At 39.7% G+C, this 17,080-nt stretch overlaps 1 pseudogene; it reads right to left on the bottom strand.

Moving 5' to 3' along the window:
• Positions 1-1,462: 1,462 nt before the first annotated feature.
• LOC139478834 (multiple epidermal growth factor-like domains protein 10) overlaps positions 1,463-17,080 on the bottom strand; it is a 53,180-nt pseudogene continuing 37,562 nt past the window's right edge.

Here is a 17,080-nt window from a genome sequence, read left to right as displayed (position 1 = left end):
TACACTAGCCGACAATGGACATGTTCAGATACGACAGTGCTCATAATCCCAGCAAATCAAATAGTTTGATTTCAAGGTTATGCATTATACATAAACAAAGCAGTGAAGTTGCTGACTTAAACCAACGGCAGGCAGAGAGGTCAGTCAGATAAGACTCATGACTCTGATAAAACTGAAGATAAGAAACAATTCGGTCGTTACTAGCATCACCTGAGGATGGAGTAGGCGTGATGTTATAACTTTACTGAATTACATGTAGACAGATGGCAAGAATTCTAGTTGGATACATGCTCATGGGCTCCACCAGTAGTGTAGACAGCTGTACATTGTCAATACCGTGGTGCCTCAGTCATGTATATAGGCTGGTGTCATCTACAGCTGCAGGACAGACCTCATCTCTCTTGAAAGTCGACTCATGTGTCACGTTATCATTAATGGGTTGGTCGTCAGTGTGAATTCCTGCAGGTCCGTTACACATAGCTTGTGGCAACCAGGTTTTTTAGACATGGGTAAAGCCATCACCAGATGTAAGTACCAAACACACTGAACATCATTTGGCTGAGAAAGGACGTCGTGTTTACCACTGTCATGTAATGCCTCACTATGTGTACCAACTTCAGATCTCTTCAAGGAATTGGCTTCGGATCCTGACTGCAACCATCACGACCATCATTCACCAAACCCCAAGAAAATGTCAGCCATTTATGTAAGTCATATGTTTTAACACTGTTTCAACGTGTCTTTAATGTTGGTACATAGACGTTAACTAACATACGAGTGATAATTCATATTTCATTCTAGACTGACTGAATCGTTAGCGATCATATTGCCGATTAAAATCTGATGTTTGTTAAAGATGTAAGCATTGTAAAGATAATGAATGGACTGGATCTGAAATATCTGTAACTGGAGGAATCTGGCATCACACAAATGGTTTATTATTTGATCAGTTCAGTGACATGTTCAAGTGTGAAAATGATGTCTCTTCAAAATATGTTTGCAATGTTAAAATAAAGCTAGGGAAGGTTTCATAACTGAAGACCATCAGACAGACAAAGGAAAATGCGTTCTTGCCTCGAAGGAAATATTAACGGTTAGTAAAAGGGACAAAAACCTTTCCAAAGCAACAAGAAATGTCTGCCATAATTTTACAATTCCGATTGTATCATGTGTTTGTGAATAAGTATAAAATTGTGAATTGCATCGGGCATCTTTATTTTCACTGATACGTCAAATCTGGAATTGTCCTCCACATGACCACTGTGACGGTTTCAGGGGTAGGCCTGGGGCAGTTAACCTCAATCCCCCCCAACACTCACAGTTAATGAAATAAATTTCACCAATATACAACCAACAAGTGATTGAAGTCAATAAATAATTAGATTTATTGAATTAATAGTAATTAGATGTATATAACAATGAACAATAATTATTACACTAGAATGAATTACAACTTGCCAAACTTAAAGAAATAAACATACCGTCTACTCTCATGCAAAACAAATCTTCAACTGAATACAACTGTCACTGTTGATGAGTGACGTCATCAACGAACTCATTCGAAACAAGATACAATAAACAAAGCAATGCAAAAAGCAATAAAAGCCTAATTGAACTAAGTCTGCAAACGAATAATTAAAACAAATATTTAGATGATAATAATTGAGTTGAAGCTACTGAATAACCTAAATGCGAGATACGAAACTAAAAGTCAGGTCAGGCTGTGACGTACAATGGCGGCTTGCTACAAACCGGGAAATGGAACACAGCTAAGAAGATACATTCTACAGAAAACTGAGCTGTAAATAAAGGGAGGAACTGAGCAATAAATGAGGTAAATACATGAGGAAAATGTACTTATCAATCAACTGAAATGGTAATGAACTGTTAAATCATAATGACGAATTCATACACAGAACGAAATTGAAGGCCATACCCAACGATAAAAATGTTCGTGTAATTGACAATAATATGAATTTACAATTATTTATGGATTAACATGGGCCACTTCAACCACCATAAAACGTTTTGAAAGCTTTACTGAGGACTTTAATGTTGTAACCATGATGAAACAACTTTTGAACAGGAATTTATAGCGCTCTTTGAAATCGTGTAAGAAAGAGCATGTTCGATTTTTTCTCAAAAGTTGGGACATGTTGACACAAAAGGCTAGAGCTACTGGAATATTGCAGGGCATACACGAAAAGTTGAAGTCATCCCTTTTGTCATGCAGGCTTGTTGAGAAACAGATGAGGTGCTCTCACTGGTCTCCTGTATTTCTAGTTCTTGTGGATCAATCAGTGGAAGGGAATTGACTATGTGCTTGATAGTTAAACAGAGAATCTTACTTGTGTGTCTTTTGATATCAAATATGTCAACACGAGTTTATAAAAGTGGAAAACCTCCGAAGCTTTCCGAGGATTTTTTTCCTCTTTTATCAACGAGGGTTGATATCAAGAGACACGAGGGTGAGATTTTATTTATTATCCAACATCATTCTTCCAACGTTTCCAGTTGGTAGACTGTCTAATTATGTGTAAAAGTACTGATAACAGCTTCAGTAGCAGAGCCATTAGTGATGTGATTTGATTGTGACGTCATGGTAACTGACGACGTCACAATGGTCTGCAAAGCATTGTGATGTAATTCATTGCAGCTATATCAACGCTGTCAACTATTACGTTATACCTAAAGCTTAAGTTAAACTTCTCAGCCAAATTACCTTGTATTGACTTTGCCACTCGGAAGAGAAATTGCGATTCATGTGCGTAAGAGATCAGCAAGAAGGAGAGCACAATTGGTCCCCATCATGTATTAAGTCAATAAAATAATGAAATACAAACTCGTTCTTACGTAGGGCATATCAGCTGCACATACTGACATAACTATACTCTGACACCCATGCATTGTCTCTGTTTAATGGTATATTTCCTTTTTCAGACAGTGTTAAATATCAGTGTCATCTATCCTACCTATTCTGTATATTATTTTAAAACTGAGTGACATTCAGTGAAGTCAGCATGGACCAAGATATAAAATGAGCTCATTTCTCACATTTGACTGAACAAATGACTAAACATTTGTTTAACATGACTGTTACACAAGCTTGCTTCTTTGCATATGCTCTTTTAAGACATGTACATAATATGTTCGGATTCTAGGGGTTTTCTCTATTGCGGGTGTATTTATCAATGGTGATAATATTTGTGGCATATGCAACGAGAGATATTGGAACTAGTCCTCAACATACGACAGGTTGCATAACATACAGGCTCCATCTCCTCTTAGTGTCCGGTCCTAATGGGTTAATTTTGGCCATATGTGCATAACTTTAAAAGACACAAACGTGACATTAAGAATATTAATCGATACAAGGTTATTGTAGATTTTTTATGCATTAAGATAATCCGCTACTGTCACCATCGTTAACTTTGTCAGAGGAGTCATTTGATAGCTGAAAAGTTATTTGGTCACCTCCATCAGGCCTTACTTCAATCTCGTCTTGTATGACCGACAACAGGTCTAATTTTGAGATTGGCAATGGACTTGCATTGGAAGCTTATGTACAGTCACATGTCTACGGGCAAACTTCGAGTTTATGCGTTTTCATATACTTTATTCTGGATGACGTCATAGTTTTTGTTGTCAGCTCTCGTTTCTGTGTCCAGTCCAGCATAGTCTTTGTCTTGAGTGTTGCGTCCATCAGTGTGTGGCAGTTCGGATATAGATGTGTAGTTGTCTGCTAGGGTCATGCTGGAGTCAGCTGTCTCTTTTCCCTTTCCATCCTTCACAGGGTCACGACTCAATAACAACCTGCAGGAAAAAAATGGTTGATGTGCATGAAGAAATAAGATTTTATATATATATATATATATATATATATATATATATATATATATATATATATATATATATATATATATATATATATATATATATATATATATATATATTCTGAAACGCTGCTACCATTTTTTACACTTACCTTCCTTTTCTAAACAGGTAAAGAAGCACGCCACCTGTCAGCAACAGTGTTAGGACGACACCCACAACCAATCCAATGACAACACCAATGATGTGACTGAATGGCAGATCTGTCCTGGCCACAGAGTTCTCATTCACCAACCCTGCAACTTCAAAGTTCAATATATACAATATGTGTACGTACTGTAAAACACACATATATATATATTTCATATTTTACAACAGCTACCCCCTTTATTAATTTGATAAATGGGAATGTTTATTTTCGTGCATGAAATCTTCAAGCAACCATGGTATGCTTATGTTTGAACGTTATACTTACCAAATGTGTAGATGTCTAGGGTTTTACCTGATGGGTATGAAATGATGGTTTAGGCTCCGATTTCTTAAAGTTAGATCAGGATCAAGATGAAGATGAGGATAAGATAAGAGACAATTAAGATTTAAGTTATCCGAGATTATTAACATTATTAGGGCATATAGATATAAGTACTTATTTTAAAGTTTTAAAGAGATTTCTGGTGATATAATTGGCCCGTTCAATTGTCAACATTCTTCTAAATGTGACGTTTACAAAGCATAAACTTAAACCTTTCGCTTTTTTACCTGAACCACTATTCATTATCTATTTATTTGAAATATGGGAATGTTCATTTGTCAACGAACTTCTACATGTGACGTGTACCAAGTATAAACTTCACCTTTTGAAGTCTATACACCTTTTTTACCTTAACTACTATTCATGAGGAATCTCGAGTTGAACATTTCTCTGTCGTCTTCCTTGCTTACCACGATCTTTAGAATCCGCAATATTGGTCAATAAATTAACATTTCTAACACATGTATGCGTCTGTCGCTCCTCTTCAAACATGACTACTTAGACGTTCACTAAAATTCAAAATTCATCCCGAACACAGTATACTCTGAGGTTGGAAATTCTGTTGGAACTCTCATTTTAGGCAATGGAAAATTACTGTATGGCCTCTGAAAGTTTGGTATATCGTCAATTTCGCTATTTGTAACACATTACTAAATAAGCATATATTTAGTGTATATTTTGAAATCAATTTTTTTAATATTTACTCAGAGAATTTAATTTAAAAAAAAACATTGTAGTGATCGCTGGTAATGTTTTTTTAAACAAATCAGCAATGATCATTGTGAAACGTCGCCGTTAACATTACATGTGGAATGTTTTGGAAAATACGCATACACGAACGCCAAAGTGAACTTTCTGCCCTTTTGGATAGTGTTTACAAAATAACGTCCGTTTTGAGATGCCTCTTGTATTACGTATATTTCAAGCTCACCTGTGATAGCTACAACCCGAAATAACGAAAGACTCCTCGTAAAATCTCTCATACTGATGTCAATGGACACGCCTTTTTGTAAACGTAGATGTCATACATCAACATTGTTTACAATTGGTGATTACTTTGAGGTGAAAGTCGGGTGACAATATTATGTTACTTCAGATCTAAAATTAATAAAAAGTATGTTCGTTAATCAACAATGAACTGTGTCCTTTATTTATGGAATTGGAACTTACTTTGTTTTCCGTAAGTGTGAGAATATACCCTCAATTGGTTTATCGCATTCCAATGTAACCGGTAACGTAAATCGACCAAAATTGTGTGTCACAGGTTAATTGCCATCTCTTACTCGTGATTTACACAAACGTTTAACAAGCAATGTTATATCGATATGATTTGCTTTTAACACTACTTAAATGAAAGAAAAAAAAGTTCAGTCATCTTGAAATGACAAGATCTGTTCCCGCAGAGTAAATGCAGTTAAGGGGAATTACACGATTATTGTCAGAAAGAATTATTTACAGCATATTTTCTTATTGATGTAACATGTGTTACACACGGACGCTAATAAATAATCATTACTTCAGACGAAATACATTATGCTGACGATGACCCCCCTTTGATAACTGATACGAGCGTCGTTAGTGGTCAAGACCATTCTACGGATACTGCTCACAACCGAATCCCCTCCTTTTTCCTTAGGCCTGTCGTAAGCCTATCATCGCAGAAGCCAATGTTGGCCATTTCGCTTTGGAACCTAAGAACCTGCGAACCATTAAACGTTTACTCAGGAAGTGGTGTTGCCTTTGATCACGAAAACAAATCATCTTCGAAATTGTTTGTATGTGTTTATCGGATTTATCAATGTATCTAGTTTCAGAACAGGATGGACACAAACGGTTTATATATGTATACTCATAAATTACCAATTTATTCATTCTTTATCAATATTGAAAGTAAAATACCTATGCCACTAAAAAAATGAAAACATAAAGTTTCTGTTTGAGCCACTGTGGTCGAAGTTTGTCAATAAGTGAGCTATATACGAAGTAAGTCGCAGTTGCAGTTAAATTTCCATTTCGTAATAGTTCTGTAGAGCTGGATTAAGTCATGACTGCCTATTGTCCTCTTACCTTTGGCGCAGTCCTCTCCCTCCCATCCAGACTGACACCCAACCTCACACCGGCCTGTATCCCGGGGACAGGAGCCCGACTCTCCCAGGCACTTCCGGGCACGGCAGCTACCTTTACATCCAGCTCCGTATTCATCTCCTTGGACACATGCTAGGAACAGAAATACGTTTGTCCCGAGAATGTTGAATTCAATTGCTTTTTGTTTATGTTTACGTGTGTATCTGTAAAGAGTAATGTTATATTGACTGATCAGTTTACGCTGTGTCCATTACAACGTTGTCATAACGTTTTAAAGCAACTTTATACCGTAATCTAAGTGAATCTTAAATGCTGTTTAACGCCGAAGTCAGCAAATATTCGAGCTGTATCATGGCGACCTTTAAATTATTATTCAAGTCTTGACTGAAAGCATTCTTACACTATATGAGACAAGTCCAAACAACCCGACATTCTAATTATGCATTGTTTGCAATATGAATTGCGTATTTAGGACTTGTTCTGAACTTGAGTCCTAACAGTGTGCAAGAAATCCAGCATGACGTTTTTGAGTAGGGTAAAATACATTTTTTACACTAGAATTCACACATGTATTAAGTGGAGTGTGGATGCTATTTACCAGTAGTACAGTCTTCTCCCTTCCACCCTGACTGACATCCTGACTCACAGCGACCTGTATCCCGGGGACAGGTGCCGGTCCCTCCCTCACACATTCGGGTAGTGCAGTTATCAAGGCATCCAGCGCCGTATTGCAAACCTTGGATACAGGCTGTAGACGGAAAACAATTAAGACAACAACCAAACCATTTGTTCATGACACTCAGCCCACAATGTACCACATACTTCTACTATAACCAGGATGTCATTTGTGAGCTGACACAAATTCACAACGTAATCTACAAATAAATTCAGATTTATGTAACAATTCTATCCAAATTATCACAACACTGTTACGTGTCATTTACCCTTGGTACAATATTCGCGTTGCCACCCCAACTGACATCCTAACTCGCACTGACCTGTATTGCATGCGTCCAAGATGTGTAGTCATGCGTATCCTGAGTGGCAATAATATATTCTTCAAAAAAAGAAACGCAAAGCCTGATTTTTGGCTGATAGGAAAATACTGTCACTGTTTGATTAACGTAGATGCCAGGCAATCAAAAACCCTGCACTTTAAGACCGTTCATAGTGCTGTTGCACGTGCAGTACGTGCAGCCCCATGGTCCTTTTGTTAAAGCACTGGGTACGGGTTTTTTTCCGAATCGTACGTGTTTCCGGACCAATGGTTTGCATGTCCATTTTGTGATCATTTTGATCCGGAAAATTTGTCACTGACACTATCAAACGTTAGACCTCTTCATTTTGCACTTCTTGGTCTGCTACTTTTGCTTGTTTTGCCAAAAATATCCGTTTTGCGTTCCTTTCTTTGAAGAGTATATCACCAATAATAAATGGAGAGGACATTAACCTTCTGTACAATCAATATGCTTCGAGATATGCGACAAGTGTTTTACGAAAGATATGACAGTATAGTTTTTATATTATCTTTTACGAACGGCTCAATATGTATCCTATACAATCGTTCAATCAAGAAGCATTGTTTTCATGGAAGTGAGCTTAACTACTGTCTTTACCAGCCAAATTTGTGTTGGTTGGATGGTTCGTTTGTTGTTTAACGCCGCACTCAGCAATATCCAGCTATATGACGGCGGTCTGTAAATAATCGAGTCTGGACCAGACAATCCAGTGACTGATATCATGAGCATTGATCCACGCATTTGGGATCGATGACATGCATCAACCAAGTCAGCGAGCCTGACCACCCGATCCCTTTAGTCGCCTTTTTACGACAAGCATAGTCACTTTTTACGGCAAGCATGGGTTGCTGAAGACCTATTGTACCCCGGAGCCAAATTTGTGTAAATAAATATGTACACATGCATTAAATGGAATATGGAAAGTTTCTTACCTTGAGTGCAGTCTTCCCCCTTCCACCCTGACTGACATCCTGATTCACACAGCCCTGTATCACGGGGACAGGTGACATTCCCTCCCTCACACATCCGGGTACTGCAGTAACCCACACACCCTTCTCCATATTCCACACCTTGGACACAGGCTGTAGATGGAAAAAAAGAATATGTATGACAGGCTCTGGTGCCTGACCCTCCTTCACACATCCGGGCACTGCAGTTACCCAAACAACCAGCTCCACACCCCACCCATGTTATACATGCTGCCAATGAAAAGAATACAAGCTGTGTACAGAAACGAACTAAGAGCGTATAGACATTAGTTATTCAAGAAATTCATCATTAACCAGTGTACCAAGTCAAAGACGGGTAAAATGTACAGTTATTTTATTTATTAGACTTATGTTATGATTCTATGCACATCATGAACTTCGATATAACACTTGTCGATGCCGTTTACAGTCTTCTCCTTTCCACCCTGGCTGACATCCTGACACACATCGGCCTGTGTCCCGGTGACAGTTGATATTCCCTCCCTTACACATCCGGGAACTGCAGTTTCCAACACAACCAGCGCCATATTCCACCCCTTGGACACAGGCTGTGTATGATAATATGATAAATTGTGAATGATGGGCAAACTGACCTTCTGTACAATCAATATGCTTCCATCCGGGTATGCAGCCATTTTCACAATCCCCGGTCACGTGATTACATGCAGAGATTCCACTACAACTCCTAGAGGAACACGGGTGAACACAGCCATCTCCGTAGGAATTTACACATTCTGAAATAAGGAAATACGATGCATAAGTAGATTCATATGTGAAGAATGACATTACGTCCTCTGTTATAATTGATGTACAAAAAGTATATCGTTACGACCAACTGTCATGAACAAAATGAAGAACTGAACACCCACACTATTGACTCGATCCGTGCCTCGACTGACAGTGGCAGTCACCGACTTGCTACAGCAATCTGTCAATTTTCTTTACCACATAGACGACACATCGGTATAATCACGTTTGAATGATCGGCCAATGGAGAAATGACACCTAATCGCCAGAGGTTCCCCCGTCGGACACATACCCCATCACTTTGATTGTGTCTGTCATTATGTAATACTTGCAGAGATACATGTAGAAATAGATAGAAATTGTCTTAATCGTTAAAAAGTAAGATCCAGAACAATCGTTCTTAAACATAGTGTTTATATTATTGTAAGAAACAACACTCATACCTTTTTTGTTAATTAGTATAGTTTAAACTATTGTTCAGAGGAATATTTTCGTGGAAATATTCTGTCTGCATTTATCTTACTCTGTGTACAGTCGTTCCCATTCCAGCCTGCCTTACAGCCCTCAACACACTTCCCCGTAACGTGAGCACAGCTAGAGTTGTCGCCCTTGCAGTGTCTGTCTGAGCATCGCCCATTACAGTTTGTTCCGTAGCCGCCAAATACACACACTGAAACAATAACGTTTATTATACATTTGCTATTCACTTTTCGTTCATTGTAAAGAAACCTTAACCACAGAACATTGATATCAACTGTAATGATACACAATTTAACAATAGAAGTCCTGTAACTATACAAACCCGTGTCACACTTGTCTGGTTGCCAGCCTGGTAGACAGTCTCCACTCGGACAGACGCCGCTCACGTAGTTACACACCTCGCCGTCACAATGGCAGTAGTTGTCACAGTCAGCACCGAAGGTACCAGGGCCACACACTTATAATGCAATACACCAACACAATCAAGTAGCATTTCCAGTGTCGGCAATTAACGAACTGAGAGATTAAAGACGAATGCGAAAAAGATACACAATTGTGTACCAAGATTTTGCCAGTAAAATGATGCTATAATTCCTACAATGTCCTAGAAAAACATTGTAGTAAATCTAATACAACATCGCAGTGAAGTCCATATATGATAATACGGACAAAACACATTTAAAAAAATGTACATCATGTTTACAGCACGAAGAATGAAGAAGAGAGGAATGCACTGTTAACAAGCAATGTGTCAGTTATTTCCCCCACAACAACTATGCGATATTAGAAATAACACATGAGAAAGTCATGTACACCACAAACGATGAGTTTCATATCAAATCACGTATTTATTTGTACGTTTATATTCAAGAACAGGAAATACCATAAATGACCCAACCTTCAACCTTCACTTCACAAAAATCAAGGACGGGTACGTTGACATTGTTGATCACGTTGTTTACAGTTGTGGTGTACAGGACCAGAAAGCGTCCTTTGCCAGAACACGTGACGTTCAAAACATCAGGTATGTCTGTCCCGTTTCTGTTCCCTGTCACGTTGTAGCAGTTGACTCCATCAGTTGGGGAGGTGGCATTATCAGCTATGTAGATCTGGATACCGTTCCGACGAACTATGTCTGTTACATATGAAAAGTGTCATGGCAATCGATGAAATCTAGTATTTCGTACGGGCGCTAGTCAGTGATGAATTACAACATGAATTACAGCATTATCCACCAACGTTTCAGTAGTGTGTCGGTTGCAAATGTAGTCCCACATGTCTGTGTCATAACGCAAATGCTTACAATTGACATTCTTAAGAGGAAAACCATTTACCCTGTATGCATACTCCAGACTATCATATTTCAGTGAAATATTTTTTTCTGCATTATCTATTTAACTTCAAGTCCTTGTTCGACTCGACCTATTTCATTTTATCTTATCTGGAACAGTTAGCAGGAAAATGAATCCCAATAATTTTGATACGTGACGGTATTTGACATCTAAGCAGTTTGGAGAACAGATTAATGACGTTAAAGCTTAAGGCCACGACGAGCATGATCTGTGACATGGATGCGTACGTACGTATGCAATATAAACTGATTTACACGCCTATTTCGTATTTGGCTTTCATGTAAAACCGAACGTTTTCCAATGTGGATATGTTGGTACTAGGACCATGAGTCGAAGATTTATCATATATTATCCTGGACATTGATTCATGATGTTTTGACACTATGTCAATGATTCCTAGCAGGACATTCATTCAGGTTTTGTTGCTGCTAGCATCATGATTCGCAATGTATTGTTTTATGCCGCTTTTAGCAATATTCCAGCAATATCACAGTGGGAGACACAAGGATGTGAACCTATGTGGGGAATCGAACCTGGGCCTTCTGCGTGACGAGCGAACGCTTTGACGTCTGGGCTACCCCATCACCCCTCGAAATGGTGATTAGGTAATGACACACAATTGCATTAACACTGTTTAACATGACCTCAGAGTAAATTGGAAATATCATTTATGGACCCTACTTGGTCTCTGTCTTTCAGTAAGACATAGTATTTTGCCTCATATTCTCCAGTATTTACATAACAGTGAGGTTTTGTAGGACAGTAAGTACTCTATGGCTCCGTTTGGTGGGACAGTTCATTCAATGACCGTGCCAGTGTCACATAGGAGAGAAAAGTGATGTTTGTTTAATGCTGCGTCCACATTAATATCACTTTATTATTATATTTTACTTAATATAATATACAATCATATTAATAAGAGAGACGTGATGGTGCTTTTTCCCCAAATAAAAGTTAGTTCTGAAATATGGTTGATAACTGAAGTCATCCATGATATATTTGTCATCCATTTTGCTATTTTCGGCAGCCCAAATTGCCATTTCGATGTTAGTACATGATAATATGCAGGTCAGCAAGAAAATAAACAGTCAATGATCTAGTGCTCTGAACTATATTCAGTTGTCATTATGTCAGCAGAGCCGCTGTTATAGTGGTCCACAACTGTGACGAGCCGACAATGCTGTCTGTCTGTGTCATGTTTAATGAACATCTGGCGTAATACTCACAATTAGTTCTGAAGTATATGACGACGTCACGCACCAGTGTTTCCTTTCCGAGATCCACTCTCCACCAGGCAGATGTTATACTGGCATCATAATATACTGAATGAAAACATCTGTGTTCATCACCGCCTCTTGTGTCCCCATTGACGGCGTTGGGTGGTGGGAAAAAGATACTACTTGCTGATGTTGTCTTCTTGAGGGCTATATTTTCTGTGACATACAATAGAGTGATTCCTTAAGAACATTAAAAACATCTTATGGTAATGTAAAAAGGAGCGACTAAAGCAGACAGCATAAGGGCGATGTCAATATGTACTAGTATATGGATAATACAAAGCAACGAGGAACATGTCAAAATATGACAGGACCAGTTTTCAGGTCAGTTTATATTTTTTATCGATATTTCTGTTGGATATGAAAAGGTTTCGAATATATCCTAAGATGCAGTTCATGCACGTTGCTACCAAATGTAAATTGTTGTAACTGCTTTGATTGAAACAATCCAATTCTCATGCTTACCTTTCTGACAAGTCGGACCGGACCATCCCTCCGAACAATGTGCAGGTTCGCAACCGGAAGTAGGGTTACAATTGACCAGGGGACAGTGACACGTGTAGCTGCACCTGTATCCGTATTTACCTGGCGTACAGTCACCTGTAACAGAAATGATGCATAAATTATATGCATCAAGTACAGACCGTTACACTCCACATGATAGCACATTCGCCATATGGGCAGTTTCATAGTCTCCACAATGACGAATAGACAGACAAGGACATTTCTGATCGCCCAGCACTTTATTGAACAAGTTATGTTTTCAAAGAAATGAAAATATGCCACAACAGACATCTGATCAGACAGATACGTTATTCTGCATTCCACATGATGTCAGAATGAGCCTAGCTCCATATACCACTATCCAGAAGTACACAGAAGTACCACTAAACATAGTATTTATTCCTAATGCAGGATATTTACCATCCCCAAACACACAAGCGTGATAATTGCTTTATCATATAATGTCATTCTTTAATTCTGTGCTTGGCAATCGCTTTCCCTCTCTCACTAACATGACGGAAACATTGTGAGTTTTCCTGGAATGCGCGCATTGACAATGTATTACGTCACAGGGTAAGTTATATGCCAGTCGGACCGTGACAGTAGCCAGTATAGTTTCAACTGAAATCTGCTTCTTATACAGTGGCGAAGCAATATATACGGAAAACCACAATTGTTTTATTTGCCTGTCTGTTCCCTAGAGTAACTACCCTTTGTCAAAGGGAAGCAACTCTAACCCTAGTCTATGAGGCGTCACAACCACGTTCAGACGTTGTTGACGGTCGGCCTGTCCTGTCATAATGTTAAGAAGTGCAGTCAGATGTACACACAGCGACAAGACGAAACAAGGTAACGATTCAATCATATTTTGGTCAAAACCAACTATTATAATTTGTGGAAAAGGTTTCAAGCCGCAAAAGTGTGCAAGTACAGATATGGCTACTGATCCCGCTTGGTTAGGCCTTTTGCCCTCACAAAACTGTTTCGAAATTTAGCTACGTCACAGTTTGACACTGATTTTCAGTATATTAGACTGTCCATTTGATAATGATAGAAATCATTCCTGTAGTTTATCCAGATTCCCGATGGTTAATTCTGACTCGATCGCCGAATGACTAGGGTGACGCCATGTTCGTTTAAACACTGAAAGTAGTCCCTACTTGACCTTTGATATTTGCATCTCTATCCGCATATGACCCCAATGGATATCATTTTTATCGGTTGGCATATTATGCCGAGAAACCAACCTATTATATGATAAACTCAGTTATTCAGTATTCGAAATATTCACAGCAATTGCAAAGTTAACCTCCTGTACTGAGAGTGAACCAGCAGACGATAAGTGTTGTCCACATGGATAAGGCATTCACACGTTTGGTTAAACCCACGAATCGGGTATGGTGCTTATAAAAGTCTGGTTTCGTGTCGTTTCTATGCCGTTCAGTACAGTAATCATTATGTAATGGCAATGATAAAACATGCAATACATATTCAATTATATGTAAAGAACCAATAATATGTATCCTGTATAAGGAGTACACAAGGGGATTGATGTTGCCAGTATTGATAAGGCAATATGTGCGTAGAGTGGCGGCACGACGTTCTGTGAGTGCTTAATGGAATCTGTTGCTATCTGGACGTCCTGTTTGAGTCTGGTAGTATCGGGATGGTTGTTATCTTCCTGCATCGTTGTTGTCTCCCAAAACCAGAACGGTGTGTTTCGTTGTGTGGTCTCTGACAGTATTCCCTCTGCCCGGGCCAGTATTCTAGGAGATAATGGAACCAACTCCCAATTGCACCCAATGTCATGCGGACTGGATTACCCATTGGCCATACATCTCGTCTCGACTGTGACAAGCTATCACACTGCTAATATTAGGCGATGCAATGACGTTATGGTTCCTTTTGAAGACATTGGTTATACTGTGTGTATAGCGACCAGCATGGCGACCTCCGACAAACTGCAAGGCTGTTTCATCAACAAGGTGTATGATGATCAAATGCAATATTGATTAGTTTTTGTATGCTTAAGCGTCCATGCTCATCCATTGACTTTTTCTGTTTACGGACGTATGCAGGATGTGATGCATCCGTGCGTAACATGCATATTCCCAAGGCAAGAGCATTAACTCACTGTAAAAGTCCAATTTCCACACTAACCGAACTTTGCGGGATTTTCTAGGCCGGATCGTAAAGCCACCACTGGCTATTACGAGTTGTGTCCCTTCTATGGCTAGTCAGATTCCACCTGTCACAGTACTTGCGTTTGCTTCAAATGAAGACGATCTTAACTGTAATTAGATCTTTTTTGTCACGCTCGCCATTTTGAGACCACAGTGAGTAGGTATAAAAACAAGGCCACAGGGGTGTTAGGGGTGTATCAGCTTTGTAAGGTTGTTAATGACTGAAACAATTTAGAAGTGTATAGCATGTACTCAATGAAGACGAGGGGTTTGTTAACTTTGCTAGTGTATAGCAATATTAATTTGTTTTATCTACCTTTGAAGTACCTGTTCGTAATATTTTGTAAACAAACTTAAAAATGCCGTTGAAAATCATCAAATGTCATTTTTCACATGTATTGTTCATGGCATTTGTTCTTAACTGGTTTTTTTGCCATATTGTATTCAGCAGCAGTCAACGACAGGGAATCACGCAGATCATTTAGATGTTCGTATACAATATATATACAGCTCATATAGGTATATCTATACTAGCCACATAAAGAAACTGTGCACGGAGAAAATATAGATATAAGGGCACACCGTCGATATATGAAAGATAGGTTTGAACACAGCAATTATTGCAGACATTCAAACGCTCATGCACGTGCCATGCGATAGGACGTCGTTGATGGGGGCCTATGGACGTGCAATGTGTTACTGCACGTGCATCATGTGCAGCTGTACACAGCGTGTGCAACTCAAACTTCGCTGTCACTTTGGAAAGCATGATCTGTTTTCATTAAAAAATTCAAACCTTCGCAGGCGCAGACACAAGCATATCACAAGCAAATCATGCCAAGATTGACAGCTGCACAGCGTCATGAAGCCATTGGAATGATCCGAGCGGGAATGAGGCAACAACAGGTGGCAACACATTTCCAATGCCATCGTAACACCATATCGGCATTGGTGAGGCGTTATCAGAACACCAATGACGTTGCCGACCACCCACGTCCAGGACGTCCCCGAGTAACGACGCCAAGACAGGACAGATGGATTCGAGTTACACATCTCCGACACAGGTTCCAAACGGCAGTAACGACGTCCCAGACAACTCCTGGACTGCGCCGTATCCATCCCAACACTGTCAGGAATAGTTTACGATACGACCACGACGCCCTGCCATACGTCCCATCCTGACACACCGTCATCGAGTCAACCGTCTAAGATGGTGTCGAAATCATGTTCGCCAACCTCGAATATGGTGGAGAAATGTTGTCTTTACAGATGAATCGAGGTTCAACATTTCCCACAGTGACGGGCGCCAACGTGTCTACCGGCGTTTGGGAGAACGTTATGCACGCAACTGTATTGTGGAGAGGAATCGTTTTGGAGGTGGCTCTGTGATGATTTGGGGTGGGATAACAGCACGGCACCGAACCCCTTTGGTGGTTGTTCAGGGCAACCTCATCGGTGTTGGCTGAAGAGAACAGATTCTGAGGCCTGTGGTTATTCCTTTTCCGTAACGTCATGGCCCGGGATTGACATTTCAACAGGACAACGCTCGTCCTCACACGGCTAGGGTCGCAATGGATTTCCTCCACCATAACAATGTCATGTTACTGCCATGGCCTGCAATTTATCCAGATCTCTCCCCAATAGAGCATGTGTGGGATGAAATGGAGCGCCGTCTGCGTCGTCTTCCACATCCTCCAGATAACGTCCGTGACTTGGCACAGGATTTGAGGAGGATATGGCAGGCAATTCCCCAGGCCTTCCATGCCAATTTGGTGGACTCCATGCGTCGCCGATGCACTGCTGTGATTCACGCACAGGGTGGTCATACCCGTTATTGACTTTGTGACTTTGTCGTTTGACCCCCTACTCCATTTTGATCTTCTGACGTCATCGTAACAGATGTTGTTCAGGTCCCGTTGACATGTTCTTATGGTCCGATCATTCAGCTGCTACAGCATCTGCATCATTTTGTTCTTGCTGTGTTGCATTTCAATCCAGAATATATTTTCTCCGTGCACAGTTTCTCTATGTGGCTAGTATATATGTTACACTGCACATTTAGGTTAATGAATAGATAACGC

The sequence above is a fragment of the Haliotis cracherodii genome, unplaced genomic scaffold (assembly GCF_022045235.1).
Source record: "Haliotis cracherodii isolate W230 unplaced genomic scaffold, xgHalCrac1.p SCAF_4, whole genome shotgun sequence".
Classification (NCBI taxonomy): domain Eukaryota; kingdom Metazoa; phylum Mollusca; class Gastropoda; order Lepetellida; family Haliotidae; genus Haliotis; species Haliotis cracherodii.
This window is presented reverse-complemented; position numbering and strand designations above follow the sequence as displayed.